The 25,843-nt window shown below is 43.8% G+C and overlaps 1 long non-coding RNA gene across 2 annotated transcripts in view; it reads left to right on the forward strand.

Annotated features, from left to right (window-relative positions):
• Nucleotides 1-25,843, forward strand: part of LOC120372391 — a 138,904-nt gene that overhangs the window by 102,363 nt on the left and 10,698 nt on the right. Inside the window, exon 4 of one of the 2 annotated variants that reach the window (XR_005584936.1) lies at nt 20,839-20,921. The exons of the other annotated variant lie outside the window; for it this stretch is intronic. This is a non-coding gene — a long non-coding RNA (uncharacterized LOC120372391). Of the gene's footprint in view, nt 1-20,838; nt 20,922-25,843 lie in introns of those variants that run through there. 2 annotated transcript variants of the gene reach the window in all.

Raw genomic sequence — 25,843 nt, forward strand, 5'->3', positions numbered from 1 at the left:
AGGCTGGAAAGCCCATGGAAACCAGGGGAGGAAGGAAGGAAGTTCAGGGTACAGCCAGAGTCACTAAGTCCTGATTCTGCCTGTCTCACTTAAGGGCCCTGAGCTGGAAACCAGTGGAAAGGGTGGGCCTGGGTTCCCCTACCAACACTTTGAGAAACTTAAGAACTGAGCGGATTTCCGGACTCCCTTGGCATCAGGACCAGCTGACCCCACCAAGAATAAAGAGGAAACCCAAACACCCAAGTGGGACTCAGACAATAGGGACTGACTGACTGCCCTGCCAGACCAAACAAACTCTGGCGCAATGCTCTATCCAGCCAGAGGGGGCACTGGTCCATTGACTCATCAGCCCACACTCTATTTTACGGGCTAGTTGTGTCTTAGAGTTTTTCTAGGTATATTAACGTCTGTTTTTATAGGTGGAATTTTATATATTTTTAAGACTAGAAGGAACCATTATGATCATCTAATCTAAATCTTATTGCTTAACAAAGGCCATAGTAATTCCTGCAGTGGAGCCAGTTATTCTTCCCTAGTATGTAAGGGAATACCACCAAGCCTTCCAACCTGTGGATGAATTAGAGTGTATCTCCATTAGTGAATCCAGGTGACAAGTTTACCTTTTCCCTTGCTAAAATGTTCCAATGGTTAATTAGCCTGTACCTATCTATATGGGTGGGAGGGGTGTGTTCCCCATAAATGTGTGATGAGAGGGGAACCTTACTGCACAAATCTCACCCCGCCTGAGGGCAAAGATGTTGGCTCCCACTTCAACAACATCCCCAAGCACCTGCTGAAGACCCAGCAATACTGCTCTACCTGGGGGGGAAATCGGGAGCCAGGAATGTGCATCGTTGCTTGGACTCAGTGGGAATCCTCCTGAGCCAGTGATACAGCCCCAGGTTGAATTACCTTTTCAATGGCCACCTCTGCGTGGTGGAAACTCAATTCATAGAGCTCCTAGAGGCAGCCAATTTGAAGAAGCCTCACCAGTTCTGCACCCACCTGTTCTTGGGGAGCAGTAGAGTTTATACTGTGGGACCTCGAGAAAAGTATTTAGAGGGAACACCAAGATGGGAACGGGGCAGAGTTTACATGTCCCAAGGCCTCTTCTAGAAATATTGCTGTGGGAGGGCTATGTATTCCTTACCTCTCTGTGCCCTTTTCACTCTTTTTTGTCCTGACTGGTTTTAAATATGGAGAGGACTGAGGCTCTGGTAGTTGGGGCACTGGCCTGGTATGTAGGAGACCCAGGTTTGAGTCCCTGCTCCACCGTAGAGTTCCTGTGTGAACCTAGGCAAGTCACTTAGGGTACGTCTACACTACAAGACTATTTCGATTCATCTTAATTCGAATTTCTGGAATCGACCTAATGAAGTTGAAGTTGTGTGTATCAATAATAAATACTATAATTCGACTGAGAGTCCACAGTAACAGCGATCATCAACTGAGCGGTGCACTGGTGAAAGCTATCCCACAGTTCCGCACTCTCCGCGCCCGCCGGAATGTGGAATTTCCAATGCATGCATGCTGCATGGGGGGTGTGGAGGTGGGTTGGGTTAACTCATTCAACATCATCATTCATCATCCCAGCATCCCCCCTGCCAGCTGCCTGCTGGCAGCCTGTTCGCATCTGTTCTCTCTTTTTCTTCCACAGGCACACAGCACACAGCACAGCACTGGATCCCATGGATCCGCTGCGCTTGTCGCTCGCTCGCAGCTCTCTTATCGCCTTCCTCTTCCGCTCAGTGCTTGGCTGATATTATTTTTTTTTGAATGGTGCTGCGATGGGTGGTGGGGGGTACCGTTTTAACATCAACAACGTCAGGGGGCCAGGCAAAAAAGTCAGGCGCACGCGTTTTCAGGAACTCTGGTCTGCTTGCGCGGGCAGGGGAAGGTTTCTTCCCAAACCCAGACCAATAACGCTTTGGGATGTGCTTGCCCCCACTGATCTCTTAGGGGACCCAGCCCCCCCGCTTCTGGCTCGCCTCCCACGCCACATGCACCTGCACAGCGAAGCAGCAAACTTCTTCAACCAGCGCGAGCAGAGCGTGAAGAAGTTTGTTTCAGTCTTCTCTTCAGAAGCTGAACCTGCCCTTTGTCTCTTACCAAGTTACTGTGACTAGCCTCTGCAGTTACATACCCCCCACCCCCCACCCAACACACACACAAAAAACACACAAAAAAAAAACTTAGTGCTCCACTGTAGCTTTTATTGCTTTATTGATGACGAAGAAGGGGAGGGTTTGACTGGGTTTGTGGGTGTGTGGTGGGTGTGTGTGTGTGCTGGTAGAAGTGTGCTCCAAGGTTTGACATCCTCCTCATCCTCCCACCAGAGACTCCAGAGTGCTTTGTTTCAAGTTTTTCTGCCATCCTTGTTTTTTTCCTTTCCTCTGTGTGGGCTTGGTGGGGGTGTGGCGGGGGAGTGCGGGGGAGCTGCGATCCTCTGCCTGGCTCTGCGGCATGGCATGACACATGCGCGCCATCTGTAATCCCCACCCCCCCCCAACCCCCCCCCCCCCAACCCCCAACCACCCACACAACCCCAACACCCCTCCACCCTACCCCCATACCAGCTAACTACTACTGACTATGCTGTGTGTGTGTGACATGCTGCTGATCTGCACCCTCCCCCCCCCCTGCACCACCCTGCTACCTCATACCCTACCACCCCCCCAACCACCCCCCACCAACCACCCACACCAACAAAAACCATAAAAAAAAAAACAAAAAACAAAAAAAAACTACAAAAAACAACAACAAAAATGTACAACAAGGACTTTTTAGTGAAATTTGATTGGTTTTGTTTGTTTTTTTTTGTTTTTTGGTGCAGTGAAGTGGTTCCTGTGGCTGGGTGACCTGATTCCTCCCTGATTTCCTTGAGGGGTGGGTTGGGGCGAGGGGGGGATTTGAGTGGGGCGGGGCGGGCGCAGGGCACTGCAGAGGCAGGGCAGTGCAGTGGCCCCTGTCCGCTGCAGCGTGTCCCTGCGCTCTCTCCAGCGCTCAGCGTTGTGCTCCCTCCTGCCCTCCCCCTGCCCTGCTCCTGCTCCTCCTCCTGTCTGCCCTCTGGTGAGCCTGTGTCCCTGTGCCTGCTGTGTTGGTGCTCCCTCTCTCTCTCCTGGCTCATCCCTCTGCCTGCTCTCATCTTCTCCCCTCTTATCTTCTCCCTTGCTTTTTCTTACATCTTCTTCTTTTTCTTTTATAGTGGTGAGGGGATATCATCATCAGGTCGTGTGTGATGTCAAAATGTGGATGAATTTTACAATGATTTTTTTTTAACAAAGAACATTTTTTTAACAAGTTTAAACAACAAAACATGCTCTCATGCTGTCTCTTGAACACACAGCAACGAAAAGTTCGAGTTCACTCTGAAACAAGATTGGGCTCAGGGTCTGAGGCTGCAGAGAAAGAAGAATTGGGAAGCAAGAATGAAGGTAGCACAGAAGAAAGAAGAATTCAAGAAGACAAGAAGGCAAGTGAAGTAAGCAGGCACTCTTGGATTCATAGAAGTGAATCTGCTGCTGAAAACTCTGCCTGCAGGCCACTCCTGAAACACTAAACTCTGACCCTGTACTCCTGTGTTGCCACTGCATGCTGGTGTGTGTGCTGCCTGTCTGCTGTCTGCAGCAGATTGTGGGCTGCAAGTGCTGGCTAAAGATTACTAAAAAGGCTAAGTTAATTAGGCAACTGAGTAGAGAGTACTAAGAGATGAGAGAGTAGAGAGGAGAGAGAGAGGAGAAGGAGGAGAGACCACTGCCACAGGCCACACTCAGAGCTGCCTGAAGCCACCACAAGGCAGGCCATACTACAAGGGCTTATGAGCTGCCATGGCAATGAGTGCAGCATCAGCACACTACACCAAACGCTCTGCCTCTCCACTCCTGCACCTCCTGCTGAGATTACCTCCAGGAGAGTTTCTGTCTCTCTCTTAGATGAAGTTCTCCTGTTTTCCTTCTCTGATGTATCTCTACTTCTCTCCTCATGTAGTTTCTGTTAAATTTCTGTAAAAATTCTAAACTCTCTCTGTCTTAGCTGCTTTTAAAAAATAAATGTTTTTAATTTTAAGCACTTAACTTTTAAATCTTCTCCCTGTTTAGGGTAGGGGTAAGGTGGGGGGTTGGGAGGGTTCTCGGGGAGGGTGGGGAAGAGGAAGGCTGGGGGGCTGAGCGCGGTCAGCCTCAGATCCTCCCTCTCCTCCCTGCCCCATGGAACATCCCCGTCCCTCCCCCCTCACCATCTTCCATCCAGAGAGGACAGGTCCTCCAGTGGGGGCAGGGGTGCCAATCCCACATACAGTGGCACTGGGAAGGGCATGCAGCGGCATGTCTGGGGCTGGGCTCTGGCTGGCGTCGGCATCATCGGAGTTTCTGGGCATCTGTCTCAGCTCTGCTCTGGCCGCCGTGCAGCACTCTGAGTTGGCTCTCTCCTTCTCTCAGCTCCTTGGCTTTCCTCTCACTGCTTTGCAGCTTGTCTCTCTCTGAGCATTCTCATCGCTGTGGCCAGATCGCGCCCACACAGCAGGTCTCCAGACCACCAGTGTCAGTCCTTCCTGGGAAGATCTTCTGAGATGCTGCACTCTCTGGCTCTGTGCTGGAGCTGCTGCTGCTGGGTGCTGCTTGCTGTCTGCTGGAGCAATCACTGAATGCGCCGGAGCTGCTGTCAGATGATGAAACTGAATTCAAGCTTCAAGCCATTTCCTGTGTGGCCAATCAGAGTCCTCCAAGCTGGGGGGCCCCCAGAGCGCTTGGCATTTGTGCTGTGGCATAGCTCCCGAGCTGGATCGATCACTAGCCATCACAGAGCCTACCTGATAACACTAGCCATACTCGAAGCCTATACTAGTGACCTCGAGTCGAGAGCCTAAACTAAATTAGCCTGAATGTCGGTGCAAATGGCTTCCTGGTGTGGTAAAAATGTGTCTAAAAATAGGGGATTGGCTAAATTATTAAATGCTAAATTCGTGACGTGGACCTTAGTGTCTCTGTTCCTTAGTTCCCTCTCTGAACATGGGATCTTGGAGACGGAATGGGCACCACTGGAATAAAAGCATTTAAATGATGCTCTTACAGCTGAGTCAGCAATAGGATATATGGATGGGTTTTAAGTATCATCTGAGACTTTAACTTACCTCTTTTTTCCCCTTTCATAAAAAAACAAACAAAAAAACAAATTTCCTGAATCAGCTCCCTCAGACTTGACACATGGCTGCCCAGGATCCTTCATTTTTACAATTCTTCAATCTGTTTTCTATCCAAGCCAATATGAATTGATTTTAACTATATTTTACACTTTGTCTAAATCTGTATTTATTTCCTTTAAAAATGCAGTGAAGTTTGTTTGGCCTGACTTGCTCCTTATATCTCCTGTTGCAGTTTATTATGGGGCTTCAGAGTTTGTCTAATATTCATTCTATTAATTTACTCAGAATTTAAAATTAGATTTTCCAGATAATTGCTCAGAACACTTTGATTTTAGATTTTGAAAATCAGTACTATATTATGTTTGGTCTTCTCTTCTCCCAAATCCTCTGAGACTTCTCCAGTTCTAGATAGCTTTTTAAAAAATAATCCCAATGGTGGAGAAAATGTCTTGGACCAAGTTTCAGTAAGCGAATACCCCATCACATAGGTACTGTAATTTGCCTTTTATTCAATTTTCACTTATCTCTTTACTTCTGTGAAGACTTCCTTGTTTCTGCTTGCGGTAGAATGTCTTCATTCATGTAACCAGATCATATTCCTAGAAGAGATGAGTGCATGATGTTGATGTTGGGAAATCATAAAAATATTCTCTAGTTGGAGCCACTGGAATGCTATTTACAAGAGCAAAAAAAAACAAAAAGTACAGGGGAGTGATAACCTACCAGAAAATAGATGATTTAATAATTAACATTTACAGGCCACTGATGAGGAACTAGCTAAACAAATTCGTATTTTCTGGTGTTCTAATTCTGAAGTCTCTTCTGAGGCAAAGCTTTCATTGATTTCCATGGGAGTTTTGCCTCAGTAAAGACTCAGTAAATACACAAGGCTTTGGCAAACAGGTGCTTTAATTTATTTGCCCCTGGTTAGCTGTGATGTTTTTCTGTGTGTGCCAGATTGTGATCAACACTATTGCTTCCTTCCAACGATGCTAGCTGGGGGGAGAAGGTTGTGGGACTGGATGGTCTGAGAGGGGTCAGCCCGCTGTTGATTGGGAGAGAATATAAAGGAAATTCAGGAACTCCCCCAGAGCGATTACCTGGGAAAGAACATTGTTTCCTGTGACAACATGCCTCTTTCATCACCTCAGGGCTCAGCTTTTCTTCCTCTGGCATTGAGGGGGCCTGGTATAAATATTTCATGGTGGTTTACTTACAATATTTCACAGGGTATACCTTAGGGCTGCTTTAAACAAAAAACTTGCATTGCCTAACCCCCCCTGGAGTACTGCCTCCTCTTATACTGTTGCCAGCCACCCTCTCTAACCCATTTTGGGCCCAGCTATGCTGGGAACTAAAGCCTGCTCCCCAGACAGAAATAAACACAAGATTTCCTCTTACAGGAAAAACAGCTCTTTACCTAGGAGAAGCCTTTTTCCCCTCACTGCACACAACCTTTCTGCAGCATGCTTCTCATTCCTTCTATTTTCTATCTCCCTGGAAGAGGTTTTTAAAGGTCACAGACTGCCCTTAATTAGATTCAGGTGTCCATAATTAACCTAAGGTAACCTTTTTCAATTCATAGGAAAAAGGGCTTTAATCTTTAACCATTCTAAGACTGATATACCTGTCTTCAACTACTCTTCCAGAACTATCAGGTCTGACTTTGTCACACCCTCTATTTTTCTTCATAATAGAAAGTAGTAAAAAGGCTACAGTATATTTTGTAGAATGGTGATGTCTTAGGGCTTGTCTACTTAAGGAAGTTAGTGCGCAGAAAGCTAGGGCGTGAATTTAGAGCACACTAACTATGCTGCACTAACTCCCCCCGTGGACACTTTTACTGCACATTGGCACTAAAGGTATGTGTCTACGCTACATTTTAAAATGTGTGCAGCAAGTCTCAGAGCCTAGGTCTACAGTTTTGGGCTCGCACTATGATGTTAAGAACAGCCTGAGCTTCTAAATAGCTGTTCTTAACACCATAGCGTGAGCCCGTGTCTGTAGACCCTGGCTCTGAGACTTGCTGCCAAAGGCTTTAAAATGCAGCGTGGACATACTCTACAAGAGGCTTCTGGTGGTTTAGCTTAGTACACTTTCAAGTGGACTAAGGGCTAGTCTACATGGTGCATTAGTCTGCCCTAAAGTGGTGGAGGAGACATACTCATCTAGCTCTGATTGAGCTAGCACACTAAAAGTAGGGTGTAGCCACAGCACCATGTGGGGTGGGAGGTGCTAATTGTCTGAGTACAATCCTGACCAAGCCACTAAGCACGTACTTGGGGAAGCTAGCTCCTGCCACTGCTGGCGCTGTCACAGCTACGCTCTATTTTTAACACACTAGCTCAAGCGCACCTAAACAGATATGTCTGCTCCAGCTGGAATTTACACTACCAGCTCCAAGTGTGGCCATACCCTTAGAAGTATGGAACCTCTCTAAAGCAGTGCCTCTATTATTAAATCTTTCTTGAGAAGTGCAAAGAGATAGACCTTTCCTGTGTGCAAATGACTAAGCAGGTGCTTTAACAAAGTGAGGATTAGCGAGAGTCTCCCATAAATAGTATATCAGGTTTTTTCCGAAACTGGTGGTGGTCCAACTTTTTATACCACTTCATACTGGAGAAAACCCCACTTCACTCCCAGACTCCCACACCTTTTCCTAGGATTCTCTCTTTTAGAGAGCCTGGGGCTTGCACAGCAGCAGACGGGAGTTTGCAAAACTGGTAGTCTTGTGGACTGTTGTTTGAAAGAGTACTTGACAGGGCTATTTCCAGGTTTAACTGCCAATAGTTAAAGTGAGGCAGTAAACATTTCTGTACTAGAAAACTGTAAAAGAAACATTGTAATATTTAGTTTTATGTGAAATTGTGGATATTTTTGAGAAATATTTTAGTTTTGCCAATTTTTATGCACCTGAAGTTTCCCATTTGCAGGTAATTTCAAGGAAACAGGAATCTGCCTGCAAGCTACCTAGTAACCATTTCTTTTAGATATGGGTTCATTTTTAAATGAAAATTATTCTGATTTAGTGCAATTTTATTTTTTTTAAAGGCCCAGTTTGGACTTTTAAGTCTGCTAACATTTCAAGCATTTCAAATATCTGTACAGATATTTTCTACATCTTTAATTTTAATTCATCATTAAATAAAAGGCACTTTGCAGGTATTAAGTGTAAGCTCATTATTTATAATGTGATTGATGGATTTGAAAAAGGAATTTAATTAAACATCCAGTTCTGACCTCCGATAACCTTAATAATGTTTCTTTGCCTAGGAACCACATTATACCAAATCTAATGCAGCTTTACAATAAATGTTATACTAGTATATATGAATTTTAGCGTAGGGGCAGCAATTCTCTTGTTAATCTAATATTTTGCTTACATTAGTTTTACTGCAAACAGAAAAAGGAGGGACCAGTCATTAATAGTATGCAACAAGTGCAAGAGAATAATCATGGTGTTTGTAAGGGTGGCAAAAGTCATTGAACAAACATGGACAAAACAAAATGCAAGAATAAATCACCCAGCGTACACTGGAGCCAAGAAATGTCAAAATACAGAGAGGCTCACTGGGGAAAGAGAAGGAAGCAGTATACATATGTTTGTCTGAAAAACACTTAAAGGCCTCTTCAGACAGAGAGATTACTATCTATATAGTATGTGAACAGCATGTTAAAAAGTTAGAAGGCTGTTAGAAAAATGCTTACTGGAAAAAAAATTAAATATTGCCTGACATCATTCCAATGGGGTCAAGGCTTGGTGGTCTCAGCCCTCTACTTGTTTAGAAATGGGGAAGGAGAGGGCGCTGGAAGCCTCTCCCAATTCAGCACACCAGTGCAAGACACAGCCACAACGAAGCCACTCGTGCTCCTGGGGTGAAGTTAATCCCAGTGCAGAGGGCACGAGCAAGAGCTTAAAGGCTTTTCACAGGCCTTCTGATCTAGAGAATGCAAGGATAGGGTCCTACCAGCGTTGCTGGCAGCACTATGCAGCTACATGCCTACAGCCTGGCCCTCTCGCGTACCAGATAATGATTGGAGAGCCCGAGGGACAGAGTGCTGAGTGCTTACTCCATTTTTAGTACAGGTTCAGCAATCACTGCTTTGGAAGGCACTCCTCATGGAGGCATTAGACCTTACGCAAAGGGATTGATCCTGCTCTATAATGTTAACTTTTGATCCATTGACTTGACTGGAAACAGGATCAAGCCCACAGTGCCTCCTTTGTCCACCACCTGAACACTATACTGCCCACACATGCACCACGGCTGCCCACTGTGCACCAGTGTCTGGGTATGTCTACACTCAGAACTAGGGGTTTGTGTATTCACACTCATGCAAGCTGTCGTTGAGCTAGCACACTGAAAATCGTAGTGTAGCTGTGGTAACACAGGAGCAGCAGCACAGGCTCGCTGCCCTGAGCATAAATTCACTAGGAGCCCATGGGTATGCACTCGGGCAGCCAGGCACTCACTACTGCTTTGAGCACGCTAGTTCAATGAGAGTTAGCACAAGTATGTCTGTGTGAGCTGGGAATCACACCCCTAGCTTCAAGTGTAGTTGTAGCCTCAGGGCCGTAATTTGGCCCATAGTGTTATACAATTCACTGTAGACTTCTGCTGCTTGTATTACTGTTTTGTTCATGTTGTAACTGAATGGTCTTTGTAACACATGAACAGAAGGAAAGCCACGTTGTAGCACCAGCTATAAAATAAGGATAATGAGTAACTATTCATTTCACAAGACTTAATTTAAAAAAAAAATTCAGAAAGCTATTTCTTTTAAAAGAAGATAAGCAGGAAAACTAGGATCTTCATTAAAGCCCCCATTTTCCCTTTTTATTATTGAAGTATTCTGGGGACCTAAAAAATCATTGTCAATTCCAAAATATAAAGATTTATATATATTTGATTTATGTAGATAAACTAAACACGCAGGCTTTCTGCAAAAGGTTACATTATGGATTCTTTCCTTCTTTTAATCAGAAGCTCTTCTTTATAGTCTCACTAGAAGAATTACTCCATGTATCACCAATCTGTGGTACTTTATCAACCTTACTGCAAATAGCTCCCTTCAGAGGACCATGTTTTTAGCCATTTTTCAAACAACTTGGTATGATGAGTGATCTGTGTGGCATGTACAAAGCATCTCCCTTTATTTTATAAACATGTGGTTTTCAAATGTAACTTGTTTACAAGAGAAACTTACTTCCATCAAAAAACAGATGCCTTGACCTGCTAGACAGATGCAAAAAAATCCAGTGGTTGTTCTCGTGCCCTTGTAACTTGAACTAGCATTTCAAAAACTTCACTGCATTTTCTGCTTTTCCAAGACAAGATGTCCTACTTAACCTATAAAGGGACACGTCATCTGTTGTCTAAACCAAGTAAATGAAAAGTATAACAACGTTCCATTATTCACACTAAACTCTCTGTACTTCACAGAAATGACAGTTCATTTAGAAACCTTTTAGAAACAGTCTCCATGCAACAACAATTGTGAACACAAAAAATGTAACCGGTTTCATAAAACCCCACACATCTAAAGATGCTGCAAAGTGTGCTGTCATAAGTAGTATGTACCAGACATTTTAAAAATAATGGGACCAATCCTGTCACTGTTTTGCATGGAAAACTTTCATTGACTAAATGAGACTCTCCAGGATTGGGAAAATTGTTTTTAAAAATCATAACACACATTATAGAATACATTGTAGCACCCCACTTGTGCCATGGAACTGCAAATACACATGTGCTTCATTTTTTTGCATGAGAACAATCCCAAGTAAGTCAATGGGATCTACTTATATATCTAATTTGTTGACAACACACAAAATTTTAACACAATTCTTACAATATTTACTGTTTTTCTTAAAGCCTCAGTTCCCAGAGTCAGGGTATGTCTACACTTGAAATGATATGGCAGAATAGCTGCACCAATGTAGTTCTTCAGTGTAGATACTCATTACAGAGATGGCACCACCTCCAAGTCCTGTGTTTTGGATGATTTTGTTAGTTGTTTAAAAAAAGCCTCACCCATCTCTTCTTCCTACTTAGGTGGTCTATAGTAGACATTTACCATGACATCATCCTTGCTTTTAAACCCTTTTATCCTTAAACAGAGACTTTCAACAGGTCTGCCTCCTACATCTTCCTCAACCTCAGTACAAGTGTTTACATCTCAGATATATAGTGCAACACCTCCTCCCTTTTCCCCCCGGCTGTCCTTCCTGAACAAACTGTACCTTCTATACCAATATTCCAGTCATGTGAATTATCTCACCAAGTTTCTGTGATGCCAATTATGTCATAATTGTGATTATTCACTAGTATTTCTAGTTCTTCCTGTTTATTCCCCATACTTCTTGTATTAGTATACAGACATCTTAGGTATCTATTAGATTTCCCCTCTGTAATCCTTCATTTCCCCTTTGTCCCTGCGGTGCTTGCCCATGTTCCCCGCCTCCTCCACCCCCCGATTCCGACCCTTCACCCAGGTGTCCACTATTTGGACTTATCTGTGGGCTTGTGTCTCCTGCCCCCATTGAACCTAGTTTAAAGTCTGCCTCACTAGGTTAGCCAGCCTGTATCCAAAGATACTCTTTCCCTTCCTTGATAGGTGGACCCCATCACTGCCCAGCAGTCCTTCTCAAAACACGATCCCATGGTCAAGGACGCCAAAGCCCTCCTGGTGACATCATTAGTGCACACAAGGATGAGTGGCATGAGATAGTCGTCAGAGAGCCAGATGATCTTTGATAACCCCTCAGTCATGTCTTGGATACAGGCCCCGGCAGGCAGCACACCTCCCAGGATGCCAGGTCAGGCCTGCGGATGGTTGCCTCCATCCTCCTTAGAAGGCAGTCACTGACCACCACAACCCTTTGTTTCCTCTTAGGAGTGGTGGCTGCAATCCACCCAGGCTTGGGGGTACATGGCTTCTTCTCCTCCCCCTTTGGGGGAAGATTCCTCATCCCTCGTTGCCAGGGCAGCACACCTGTTTTATATGGTGCATTCTGGGAGCAGGGGTGGAACAGCTTCCCTGTGAAGGAGCAGCTTTCTCCTCCATTGGGGGGGCTATTGCACTCCTCTCCAGCTGGATTTCTTCCTCAAATTTGGAGGTCTCCAGATGCATGTTTTCAATGAACTCCTTCTATGCATGGATGCTCCTCAGCCTAGGCCACCTCCTGTAGCTCTCCCACTTGCTTCCTGAGAGATTCTACCAGTAGACACCTCTCACACTGGATGGTCTTCCCAGCCTGGCTTTCTATGAGGGGAAAATGCAGGCCAGTCTCTGCAAATCCTCAGCAGGACCCAGGTAGAAGCATCCATGGTCGTGTTCTCTGTCTGGATGCAGGTGGGGGAGCCAGGAGCAATGTTGGCATTGGCAATGTGGCCTTTCCAGATCATGCTGATTTTATTTTTTCTCCCTCCTACACACTTCTTCTCAGACTCCCTTGTTTGCTGCCTTCCATTTACTAGCTGTTTGCATGAGTGTTTTGTAAGACTGGCACTTAGGGGTTCAATTAAATCAATGTAAATACCTGCATAGGGACAGATTCTGATACACTTACTCACACTGTACCTTACTTCATGTATCGTGCCATTGAAGTCAATAGGACCACTTGTGAAATAAAGTGCTACTCTATATAAATAAAAATATCAATCTGGCTAATAAGGTAGGCTAGGGTGGCATGGCCTTCAGAGAATATGAAAAAGCCCAGAGTGGTGTAAGATGAATTCCTGGCCCCACTTAAATCAATGGCAAAACTCCCACTGAAGTCAGGATTTCACCCATAGTTTTGTGACATCTTGAGAACTATTGTTTTAGTTATTTGAAAAATGTTCTGTGAACTACTGCAGGATACCAGTGCTGTATCCTGAGAATTTTCATTGACAATAACAAAAAAAAATCTCATTTTTTTATTGCCCAGGTCCATTCTAAAAATATATGAGGTACGGGATGTGAATTTGCAAATCTAATGAGGAAAACAATCAACAGTGTGGCTACAACAGTGCACAATAATTTTAACTGTCATTTAATTAGCGTGCTTCTCAGTGAAAGCCACGACACTGTATATTTGATATATCTTCTATTGTGCATATTGCATAATCTTTATATAACTAGATTTTCTAAGTGACTGTGCATGAGAAGACTCTGAAAAGCAATGATTACTGTGCAGGAGAGGAGGAGGGGTGCTGCAGTCATTTGATCTCAGAGCTGTTTTTGCAGCAGTTTAATGTTGCTGTAAAACTAAAAGTTTAAGAATAAACCTGTAACCTGGTACCTGGGATGGACCACACTGAGAATACCACACTCAGGGCAGATGGCAAGAAATTGTGCGGACAATCCCCAAAGCTAGTAGTTTATTCTAGAACTAGATTCACCAAGCCAGTAACAAAAAAGAGCTTCTGCAGAACCACACTGGTTAACCAGAAGCCAAACAGTCTCCTTTAAGCATTCCAGCCATTGGCTCCCATCCAGACAATCAAGTCTGATATAGTGGGAGGTTATTGAAAACCCATTTCACCATATTTGAGGTTCTTACTAATCTCAAAGGATCAGACGCTTATCCCCAGGTCAGTATGAACCTCAGATCTTACCCAAATATCATGCTGTCAGCCAATCCTTAGTAAACTAACTAAAGATTTATTAATAAAAGAACAGTTATACATGGCTAATAGATCATATACATACAAATGATTGCAAAGTCCTTATATAGGGTTTGTAGCAGTGATGGAATGGACTGCTGGCTTGCAAAAGTCTCTCTGGTAACTTCCAAAATATTGGAAGATCCCTCAGTCCATAGTTCAAGATGCTCCTTTTAATTGTAAATCCACAGTCCAGAGAAGTTGGAGTAGGAAATGGAGATGTCTCAGGTGTCTTTTTATATTCTTTGCCATGTGCATGGAAATTCACTGTCCCAAAGACCACTGGCCCAAGGTGGAGTCCAGGGTCACATGAGCATATCACATGCCCCTATATGTTTTGCTGAATCACAGGGGGGGCTACTGGCTCCTCGCTGTCTGAGGCATCCACAGGAAAGGCCTACTGGGTGGGATGAGATTCTTCAATGGCTTATTGTGAAAGTGGAGTGTCCTTAATGGGGCTTCAATACATATCTCTAGCCCTAATGTAAATCTATCTGGGGGGTGTCACCCAGGACAACACCACATGTTTAAGATACAAATACATAGCCAGGGAGGGGTTACAAATACAAATACAGAGATGGGTTGCAAGTGCTTTGGAGGATAGGATTAAAATTCAAAATGATCACGACAAACTGGAGAAATGGTCTGAAGTAAATAGGATGAAATTCAATAAGGACAAATGCAAAGTTCTCCATTTGGGAAGGAAAAATCAGTTGCACACATACAAAATGGGAAATGGCCGCCTAGGAAGGAGTACTGCAGAAAGGGATCTGGGGGACTTAGTGGATCACAAGCTAAATATGAGTCAACAGTGTAATGCTGTTGCAAAAAAAGCAAACATCATTCTGGGATGTATTAGCAGGAGTGTTGTAAGCAAGACACGAGAAGTGATTCTTCCACTGTACTCTGCTCTCATTAGGCCTCAACTTGAATATTGTGTCCAGTTCTGGGTGACACACTTCAGGAAGGATGTGGACAAATTGGAGAGAGTCCAGAGAAGAGCAACAAAAATGATTAAAGGTCTAGAAAATATGACCTATGAGGGAGGATTGGAAAAATTGGGTTTGCTTAGTCTGGAAAAGAGAAGACTGAGGGGGAATGTGATAACAGTTTTCAAGTATGTAAAAGGTTGTTACAAGGAGGAGGAAGAAAAATGGTATTTCTTAATATCTGAGGATAGGACAAGAAGCAATGGGCTTAAATTGCAGCAAGGGAGGTTTAGGTTGAACATTAGGAAAAACTTCCTGTCAGGATGATTAAGCACTGGAATAAATTGTGTAGCGAGGATGTGGAATCTCCATCATTGGAGATTTTTAAGAGCAGGTTCGATGAACACCTGTCAGGAATGGTCTAGATAATTAGTCCTGCCATGAGTGCAGTGGACGGGACTAGATGACCTCTCGAGGTCCCCTCCAATTCTATGATTCATAACTCCAGCTACAAACATGACATGTATATAAACAAGATCATCATACTTAGCAATTAATAACTTTTCTATTGATACCTTACATGACATACTTTGTAGAAAATGTATGGAAATTGTGTAACAGTAAACAACAGTGACATAAATGGTCACCTTTCTTATACACAGCATCACAACACTTCCACCACTAAAGACAAAGGGAGTTTTGCTGTTGACTTAAATGAGCGCAGGATCAACCCTATAGAGGGCAGGGGTATACAAATATTTAGGGCCAACAGGTATTGATTGGATGGTCTAACCCCCGTGACTGCTACAATTAGAGAAGTGCAGCTCTAAATGTTTAATTTTGTAGTCTCTAAGGACAGGAACCACCAATACCCAAAAGTTCCATTTTAATTGGAACTTCACAAATGCCACTGCATTTTATTGTAAGCTGTAACAGATCCTATAAACGTTGCAGTGACTTTTTAGTTATTATAAAATTGATTTCAGGCATACAGGTTCTTGATTGCCTTAGAGCAGTGTTTCCCAAACTTGGGACACCACTTGTTTAGGGAAAGCCCTTGTCAGGCTGGGCCGGTTTGTTTACCTGACACGTCCCCAGGTCCGGCCGATCGCGGCTCCCACTGGCCACGGTTCACTGCTCCAGGCCAATGGGAACTGCTGGAAGTGGCGTGGGCTGAGGGACATACTGGCCGCTGCTTCCAGCAGTTCCCATTGGCCTGGAGCAGCGAACCGCGGCCAGTGGGAGCCGCGATCGGCTGAACCTGCAGACGTGGCAGGTAAACAAACCGGCCTGGCCCGACAGGGGCTTTCCCTACATGAGCGGTGCCCAAGTTTGGGAAACACTGCCTTAGAGTACAAAAATAAAAAAAATGCACAGACTGCTTTTTTTTTTTTTAATTTAATTGTGAAATGGATACTTAATTTAGACTGCCAGTAGGCTGACAACAGGGAAGTGTATCAAGAGAATTAATCTAAAATTATTTCTTATCTTCTTTGATTCACACAACTTTGTTTTTGGCATGTCTGCTACAAGAACACTTTATGACAGGACAACGTACGAAGTTTTTTCCCATTTCATTCTATCTTTTTTCTATTTTATGAAACAGAGCATTTGTTATAAAAATCTTCAATATGCATATATTCTGTATGGTATATAGAATACGTGATAATGGTTTTGTGGTACAAAGGGTTTAGTAGCGTGCATCTGACATTACACAGTTAATCTCAAATGAGTTCCAATAAAATCTTTATACCGCACTGCGTCATCATGTGTTCTCTATGTGTTACAGAAAATCTACTTTAGGAATGTTTTACAGAATTCTAATAATAGTCTCAATAAAATGTTTAAAATCCCTACTTCTGTAAAGGTGGGTTTATGGTAACTGAGGAACCTAACCATATAGGGCTTAGAGGGCAAAAGAAAAACCTCTAAAATGACTTAAAATAGTTTTTCTGCACAGAAAATGGTCATGATTTGAAGTCCAATATCTCAGGCCCACCCAGGTCTAGATCCTACTCCTACAGAGTCCAGGTCTCTTTGGGAAGCTGCATCTCTCCCCTTCCCAAAGTGAACCACCACCAAAACATACATAGGATCATGAGGCAGAGGACTGCAAACAGACTAATGGCTGAGGAGGTTCCAGCAATAGTAACAGCTGTAGGATTATAGAGCTCCTCACATGAAGAATACTATAACAGAGAGCCTTGTTGTCTGGAACTAGAATGTTTACTCATTAGCGATTAGTCAACTGTGATCATCTTAACTAATGATGTGGTTTTATTCATGGTTCCATATTTTACTTTTAAAAACACACTAATTTTTACATATAAGAACATAAGAATGGCCATACTGGGTCAGACCAAAGGTCCATCTAGCCCAGTATCCTGTCTTCCAACAGTGGCCAATGCCAATTTCCCCAGAGGGAATGACCCGAACAGGTAATCATCAAGTGATCCATCCCCTGTCGCCCATTAATAAAATAAAATAAAAGACACGGCACTTTTGCAAATAATATGTTCATGAGTGAGGTATGTTAACATGTGGATCCTTCTATGCACTGGTTCAGAACGTCGACATAAAAGGCCCCAATACTACAACTAGATTTACGTGGGCAGCCCCTTGTGCCAACCTAATGACCCAGTGAAGTTAGTTGTGCTCTGTTTGGTTGCAGTGGTCTCTAATGGTGGGAAGGGGGTTGAGAGAATCTAATTTTGTTAACCATGAGGACAAACTGAAGTCATTGGGTCTTTTACCCTATTCTGCATGCACCTACATTTAATTGGGCAATTCTGTAGGCTTGATCAAAGGTGTACAATTTACACTGGGCCTGATCCTGAGCAAGAGCAGGCCTCATGTAAACTGTTGGCCTATAAATCTAAGAAGGTTTGCCAGATCTATGACTATGTCTGCAGTGTTTTTGAGTTGCCAACATAGTGTTTTCAAATTTTGTCAATTCAAAAGTGAATTGAAACTCTGATGAATGGTGGGTGTTATGACTTTCCTTGCTGGCTGTTTTATTTATTTATTTATTTTTGTTACTAAGTACAAATGTTTCTTCAGAACTACATTGATGTTCAGCACTGGAAAATTCTGACTCTCTCTCTGACTTAAGCAACATGAATTTTCTTTTGAAATATTAGTATTTATTCCTATTAATATGTGGGATAGAGAATTAATGCAACCCTTTTGGTTATTTTGGTCTAACTCCTAAAAACGCAAAGGTATTGTTACAAATATCACCTATTATTATTGATATACAAGAACAGCAATAGGAGAACCCTTTAGGAATAAATACTGGCCATAAAAGATATATTCTAAAAATCGCCTAAAAATACACTACACTTATAATACTGCCACCACCACTAGCTTTCATCCATAGATCTCAAAGGGCTTTACAAAGGTGGCCAGTATAATTACCTCCATTTTGCATATGGGTAAACTGAGGCACAGGGAAGTAAATGGCCCAGCTGACCAATGGCAGAACCCAGGTCTCCTGAGTCTCAATCCAGAGCTATCTACTAGGCAACACTGTCTCCTACTCAATTTTAACCCACCTAGGCTATGTCACCCCCCCCTCCCGACCGACATAAATTTCACTGACAAAAGCGCCAGTATGGACAGTGCTACGTCAGTGGGAGATGCTCTCTCTCTGACATAGCTACCGCTGCTCATAGGGGGTGGTTTAATTATGCCAATGGGCGATCTCTCTCGTGTCGGCATAGAGTGGCTACACGGGAGACCTTACAATGCTGCAGCTGCAGCAATACAGCTCTGCCGCTATACGGTCTGTAGTGTAGACATAGCCTTAGTGCGTAATGAAAGAAACATTTGATGAGTCTAGATATACGTGTAGGCTGTTTGTTGTTTTAAAATCGTTTTCTCTAATGCTTTGTTCTATTTGCTAAATAAAACCTACTTGTTTTAAGGTGGCTGCTTGTCAAAGTATAGCCCTGGTCACCTGCTCCTGAAGGGAAGAAATGCAGGGATCCAGTCAGACCTGCATGGTCAAAAACGGTTGGCATATATGGGTTGTTGTATGCAGATCTTAGTGTTGGAGAATTGCAAAATTCGACCCCAGGCACATAAAGGCACAAGGCCTGACACCTGAGGGGTGCGCTCAGAGACTGGAGAAGGGGCAGTGGTGCAAGCAGCCCTGTAACCCTGGCACAAGTCAACATAGATATTTTTGAGGCATCATGAGACATTTTAATCCTGATCATTATTAATACAGGTATTATTCTTTTCCACTTACAGTTTAGTGCAAGAAATGCAGGATCAGCCTCTCTGTTTATTTTATTCTTGATCCTTACTGAAGTCACTGTAGGTTAAATTTGCTCCTGTGCAGAGGGCCCACAAGGGACTTCAATGGCACGTAGGCCTTTACCGGTTGTTTGCACAGCACTGAATTTCATTCTGGGAGTTTTGCTATTGACTTAAATGGAAGGACGATCTGGCCATACAGAAAGACTGGCATCCTTGTCTCTCTAGAAAACTGCACTCTGCTGTTAACCCTCAGACAGAATGGCAGCAGCAAAGCTAAATCAGTGAATGCTCTTCTGATTACCTAATTTCTCTTCTGTCCCGGAGTTAATATTTAGGCAGAAATCACTGTGTTATATATGGTAAGAAACTAGAGAAATACATACTGGTCATTAAGCCTTAAATTAATAGTTAAATCATCCAATTTAAAACAAGACCAATCGTTCTGATGGGAATGGAAAGCGAAGCTCATCATACAAAGTCATTATGAACTAGACACATTGTGATTAATTTTTCAATACTATATATTAAAGTTTCTTCATTTGTATCATTGGTTTCTTCATGCTTTAATCCCAGGTCTGTGAACCAGGAGATTAGATGAAAACAATTTGTTTAGCTGTCTGTCAAATCTGCATTCATGAAGCATTTTGTATTGAGAGCTACAGTACCTGCTGTTAATGCTTTATTGTATACCCACCAACATCAACACTATTAACGTATTGGCACACATGTCAATGGGGATGACCACTATTGATAGATTACCCAATTTGAAATGTAACAAGATTAATGTATCCTTTTGTTATCTAAACATTATATATATATATATATAAATATGAAAGGGCTTCCACTGACCTTTGCTAAAAGACATTAAAAAAATGAACTCGGTCAGTTTTCCACAGGAGGGCAAAGTGGGAAACCTATTTTAAAAAATTCCCCTAGAACAATAGGTTATATCAAGGAGTTTTGGCACCAGGGTCAGAACATACTGCAAAAATTGGATGAATATTGCTATCTAACTCATTAGTTGGCTTTGAGATAAACACCACATTGGCAGTTTTTGAGAACAGCATGCGTTTCTAATCAAACATCCCTAGGGAAGAGGTAGGGTGGCCTACTTGGACAGTACACTGGACTGGGACTCAGGGACTATGGAGCTCTCCATAAATAACATAATTCATTGAGGGTGGCTGGGTCTTTAATTTTGCATGACAGGGTGTTTGTTTCAGGATTACAAGGAGTGGGTGGGTCTTGAAAAAAAGTAAAAAAGAATGTGTTATATCATTTATGGACAGCCCCTTTGATTCTATTCCAATCTCTGCCACTGTCCTGCTGGGAGATCTTGTATAAGTCACTTCATTGTTCTGTGCCTCAGTTTCCCTCTCTATAAAATGGCAACAATGATACAACAATACTTATCATTTTTGTAAAATGCTTTGATATTTAATGATGAAAAATGCTCTAGAATAGCTAGGTATTATTAGCGTATTAGTCCAACATTTTCACAAGGGGATGTTTCATCTAGCAAGATAAATGATAGAGGATCTTTTGATGATCTCTCAAAAAAAATCTCTCAAGGTGAAATTCATCACTGTGCAGAGGACCAGAACAAAGTCTATAGAAATTCTTCTTAAGCCTTCAAAACAGAACTTAAATGGAATGTACATGGTTCATAGGCCTGTATTTCATCCTTGCATACTAGGATTGTATTAAAAAGGGGTACTTCTGGGCTTGGCTTGATTTTTGTGGGGGTTTTAATGAAAATATACTTACTTTTCAATAGAAACACATTTATTACTGAGGAAACCACGCTTTTCCTGAGGTGACAAAGATACATACACATGTTCATTCCTAATTTTAGAAAGATGCTGCTGAGGCAAGTTGCAGCCACAACTTGGGAAGCTTCTGAATCACTGTAAGCAGCAGCGGAAAGGGGCACTGCATCTTTAAAGGAAACAGATTAGCTTCATAGAGGGGCAAGTTGAAGAAACATCTGTAAAGACTGATAATAGATTCACTTCCTGAAATTCTGGTAGAACTAATACTGTGTAAGGCAGGAAGCGCAGGCTGTTCATCTGAAAGAAACAAAAAGAAACCTATCTATGGGAAACAAAAAGCTGTCTAAAAATAATGGGCCAGATTCACTAGTGCTGGCATAGGGACGTGTAAATGACACCTTGCAATAACGAAGTCCCCTTCATTCCAGGTGGTATAGCTACCGGCAGAGGGCCAGCAGTGCTACTTCCATCACCTATGGGATTTTTGCTGGGGGTTAGCACCTTGAGTTGATTATCTGGATACAACGAGGGGATTGATGAATCAGGGTATCCCCATCTGCCCTGGCTATTCCCCCTTCCCAGTCATTGTCCTTCTCCTCTCCAAGTACAAATAAGACTACAGCTGCTTAGAGCTGTTGCAATACCTTTGCAGACAGACTTTTGCCTAGCTAGACTCAGTGTCTAGCCCACTATTTTATAATCAGAGTTTGTATTTTAGAAATAAGGTTTAGTCAGAGATAAGATCCATTTCCCATTGGAATCTTGGGAGAAATTCTCACTCAATGAAGATAATAAGAGTTTTGCCTTTCATTTCAGTGGGGCTAGAATTTTACCCAGACTTATTTTAATTGTATTGAACAATACCTTACAACCCGGTAGGTAAGAACAGTACTACCTACACATATTCTCTGCTTAGAATCCTCTTTTGTTCTTTAAACACATACCTCTTGGTAGAGTGGAATTGCATAGATCTCAGAGGTTTTGGTTCACAAGGTCCGCAGTTCCCTGGGCAAAGTGTCCTACTTCTCCACTCAGGGATTTGTGCAAATATTTATTATTAATTATTATTTCTCCCTCAGAATTTGGTTCACATGGGCTAAGTGCCCTTTGAGATTTGCTTCAAAGATTCAGATTCAAATAGAAAATGCAAGCCAAGTGTATCCTCTTTTGCTTATTTTTGGGTAGGAATGAGAGACCACACCAATGTACGTGTTATATCAGAAACCATAAACCATTCCAGGTTTGAAGATAGGGCTGAAGGCCTGGGCAAATCTTTAGGTAAACCCAGCCTGAGTTTCAGATTTGGAATAAAACCCCATAAAAGGCAAGTCTCATTCAGCTTTGGGATTTCCTTATGCATGTGTCAAACAGCTCTACTGCAAGCCATAGACTGCAGGCTGCTGCCATGAATTATTGATTCCAAAAGGAGTAATTATGGAAATGACATTTCACTGCCAACCAAACCAGCATTTCTGAGGTTGTGGCTTCTTGTGGCCACAAAAGGGTGACTTATCTAGACTGAGATATAGAAAAGTAGCCTTGATGCTCCCATTAACATTACTTGGGATTGAACTGTTCATCATGCCAATTATTGCCCCTATATTTCACCAGGACAGATGGGTTAACTTCTAAAGTAATGAGTCATGCATCTGGGAGAATATCTGAGCTAGTTGATGCCACCCTTCTCTACTCCTTTTTTCTCTGAAAAAATTCCACCCCCCTCCTTTTCGCCCTGCAGTGTCTGGTGAAGTGGACCTATGGCCTGCTACTGTGTTCTGGCATCTTTGATAGATAACAGACTCACTTGATTTGTCTACTAAGGAACTATTCAGCAGGCCTATTCCCACTCACTCTGTCCCAGGATGGTCTTTTGGATTGGCCCTGCCCACCACCTTGTAGCCGAGAGCAGGAGCAGCAGCAACCTGCTCCTGGAGGATTACCAACTGTGTACTCATAGTAGAAACATGACTCAAAAGCCCCTTGGGAATGGTTCCTACCCAGGCCCAGTGTGTTACAACAAACCAGGAGATAAACTAGAATATAATTTTCAAACTGATCCCCCTCCTTATGTTTTTGCAGGCATAGTTTTAGAGTCACAGTGAATGACTCCCACAATTTTGTACCCACAGTAAATTGCCAGAAAAGAGCTGAATGAATTGTGGGTGCAGTATTGTGCTTTCAAATTTTGATGCCTGAATGGAATAAATAGGCCCTTGTTTTTTTCAGACTCTCTCAGAGACGGCACAGTAGAAGATCCCATACCACAATTTACCCAGGAATTTAAGGATATCATCAAATCCTTCACCAAACAAATCCAAGAGAAATTCTACAACCTTATCCCCCATGAACCCACCCCAGGGACTTTCCCAAGATACACAAGCAAGGGAACCCAAGCACACCCATCATATCTGTTCATGGCACTCTTACTGAAGGAATATCAAGACTCATAGAAACCCACTTTAAACTACTCACCCCACAAAGGGGCTGTTTCCTCTAGGACACAACTGATTTCCTCCACAAACTCTGCAACATTAACAACCTCCCTCAGAACACCATCCTTTCCACCACTGATGTCATCTCCCTATACACCAACATCTCTCACAATGACAGCATAAATATTTACAAGTCAGCCCTCAGATATCCACCCCAAATACACCCATTTCATCCTCACTCATAACAATTTTACATTCAACAACAAACATTTTGTCCAAACCATGGGAACAGCCAGGGATACTAGAATGGCTCCCCACTGTGCCAACCTCTTCGTGCCATCTTGAAAAAGAATTTTTGGACAAATGCACCACAAAAATCAATGATATACCCGAGATACTTTAAGACTTTCATCCTCTAGATTGGGGGGAGGGGGAACCTTTTTTCTATCCGGGACCATTGACCCACAGAAAAAAATCAGTCAGGGGCCACACACAGCACTGTGGAGGTGGGGGTGGGGACAGATGCTCGGGGCTTCCCCTAGGCTCTGAGGTGAGGCCAGAAATAAGGGGCTCAGCGTGCAGGAGCGGGCTCTGGGCTGGGGCACGAGATTGGGGTGGAGGAGTTGAGGGCTTCAGCTGGGGGTGCGGGCTCTGGGGTGAGGCTGGGGATGAGAGGTTTGGGGTGCAGGATGGGGCTCCAGGCTGAAGCCAAGGGGGTTGGAGTGCGGGAGGGGGAGTGGCTCCAACTGGGGGTGTGGGCAGTGGGGTGGGGTCTGGGATGGGACAGGGGGTTGGGACCCGTGGCGGAGGTTTGTGGTGTGGGGTCTGGGTAGGGAGTTTGAGTGTGGGAGGGGGCTCAGGGCTGGGACAGGAGGTTGGGGTCTGGGAGGGAGTTAGGGTGCGGAAGGGGGTTCCAACATGGGGCAGGGGTGCAGGATGGGGTTTGGGCTCTGGCTGGGTGGTACTTACTTCAGACAGCTCCTGGTCAGCAGCGCAGCAGGGCTAAGGCAGACTCCCTGCCTGCCCGCCCTAGCTCTGCGCTGCTCTGCTCCTGGAAGCGGCCGGCATGTCCCGCCCCTAGGTGGAGAGTCCAAGCAGCTCTGCATGGTGCACACTGCCCATGCCCGTGGATGTCCCACCTGTAGCTCTCACTGACCGCGATTCCTGGCCAACGGGAGCTGCAGAGCCAGTGCTGGGGGTAAGAGCAGGACCCGGAGCTTCCCTGATCGCTCCTCTGCCTAGGGGCTACAGGCACATGCTGGCGAGCTAGTGCTCGTGGCTCCAGTCCCACGGGGGTGGGGAGGGTGCCAAGGTTTGGGACTTTCAGCCCGTGGCATGGAGACTTGCCATGGGTCAGAAGAAATGAAGCAACAGGTCAGAGGTTCTCCACCCTGCTCTAGATAGACAACTTAAACTTCCTCATAGATTTCCACCACAACTTCAACAACCACAATCCATCCATTAAACTCTCTCTGCAACACTCCTACACCAGCATCAATTTCCTGGACACCATGATCAGCTTCCACAATGGAAGAACCTTACAACATCTATATACAAGAAACCCAGGGATCACCACAACTATCTTCATAGATCCAGTAACTACCCCAAACACAAGGAAATCTGTTATCTACAGCCAGACATTCAGATATCACAAGAATATGTTTTGAGGAGAAAGTCTGGGACATACACCTTAACACACTCAAAACTGGCTTTTCCAGAGAAGTAGATCACATCACATAAGGGCCACCCAAATACCCCGAGAGAACCTGCTTCAATACCGAATACAATACAATACCCCTCTGACCACACACCCCTAGTTGTCACTTACCACCCCACACTGGAGTCCATATGGGGTACCAATCAACCACAACTCATACTCAGCAGGGATCCTATCCTGAAAAATCTTTTCTGAACCCCCTCTTCTGGCCTTCAAACACCCACCCAAGCGCTCCAAGCTCAGAGACCAGGACACACCAACTCAGAGGAAGTGTGTATAGCAGGTGAGGGGTAGCTCAGAACACAGCAGGCGCTCAGAGACTCTGAAACACAATGTGGCCTTGCCCTCAAGCTGGCAGGCTTTATAGAGTATGAGAATAGAACTTGTAACTGTCCTTATGTGACTGATTATCTTAATTTGCTGGGAGCAACAGGCTGCAGGGGCACTGTGTCCTTCTCTGTTCTCACATGTGAACCTAATACGCAGTACTCCACATATGGTGGCCAGCGGAGAGAGAGGTACATGCGTTCAGAAAGGAGAAAACTAGCTTTGCAGGTACAGTTAAAGGAATTTACCAGTTTACCAGGCTATACCAGCACTTGGTTGCCTAGAAACATCCTGGAGCCTGCTCTGATGTTATACTAGGGTTCAATGGCCTTTTGTATTTTCTCTGCTACTACCTTTGCTAGTACTCCACAAAAGCAGAAGTGATGAGGGAAATGGATGAATGTCAAGAGTTCAGAGCTTCGCTTTTGTTCTAATAAGCACCCACAATTGTGTATGCTTGTACTGAGCTTAGCTGAGCCTCCTGTTCCTAACCTTCATTGGTTTGGGAAGATTACTGATAATGTTTAGACAAGGCAGCTCTAGCACCAATGAGTCCTCATCCTCCCTTGACATTATCAGACTATTTTAAGACCTGCAATAGGGCTCTCAATG

This window comes from Mauremys reevesii, linkage group 9 (genome assembly GCF_016161935.1).
Source record: "Mauremys reevesii isolate NIE-2019 linkage group 9, ASM1616193v1, whole genome shotgun sequence".
Classification (NCBI taxonomy): Eukaryota; Metazoa; Chordata; order Testudines; family Geoemydidae; genus Mauremys; species Mauremys reevesii.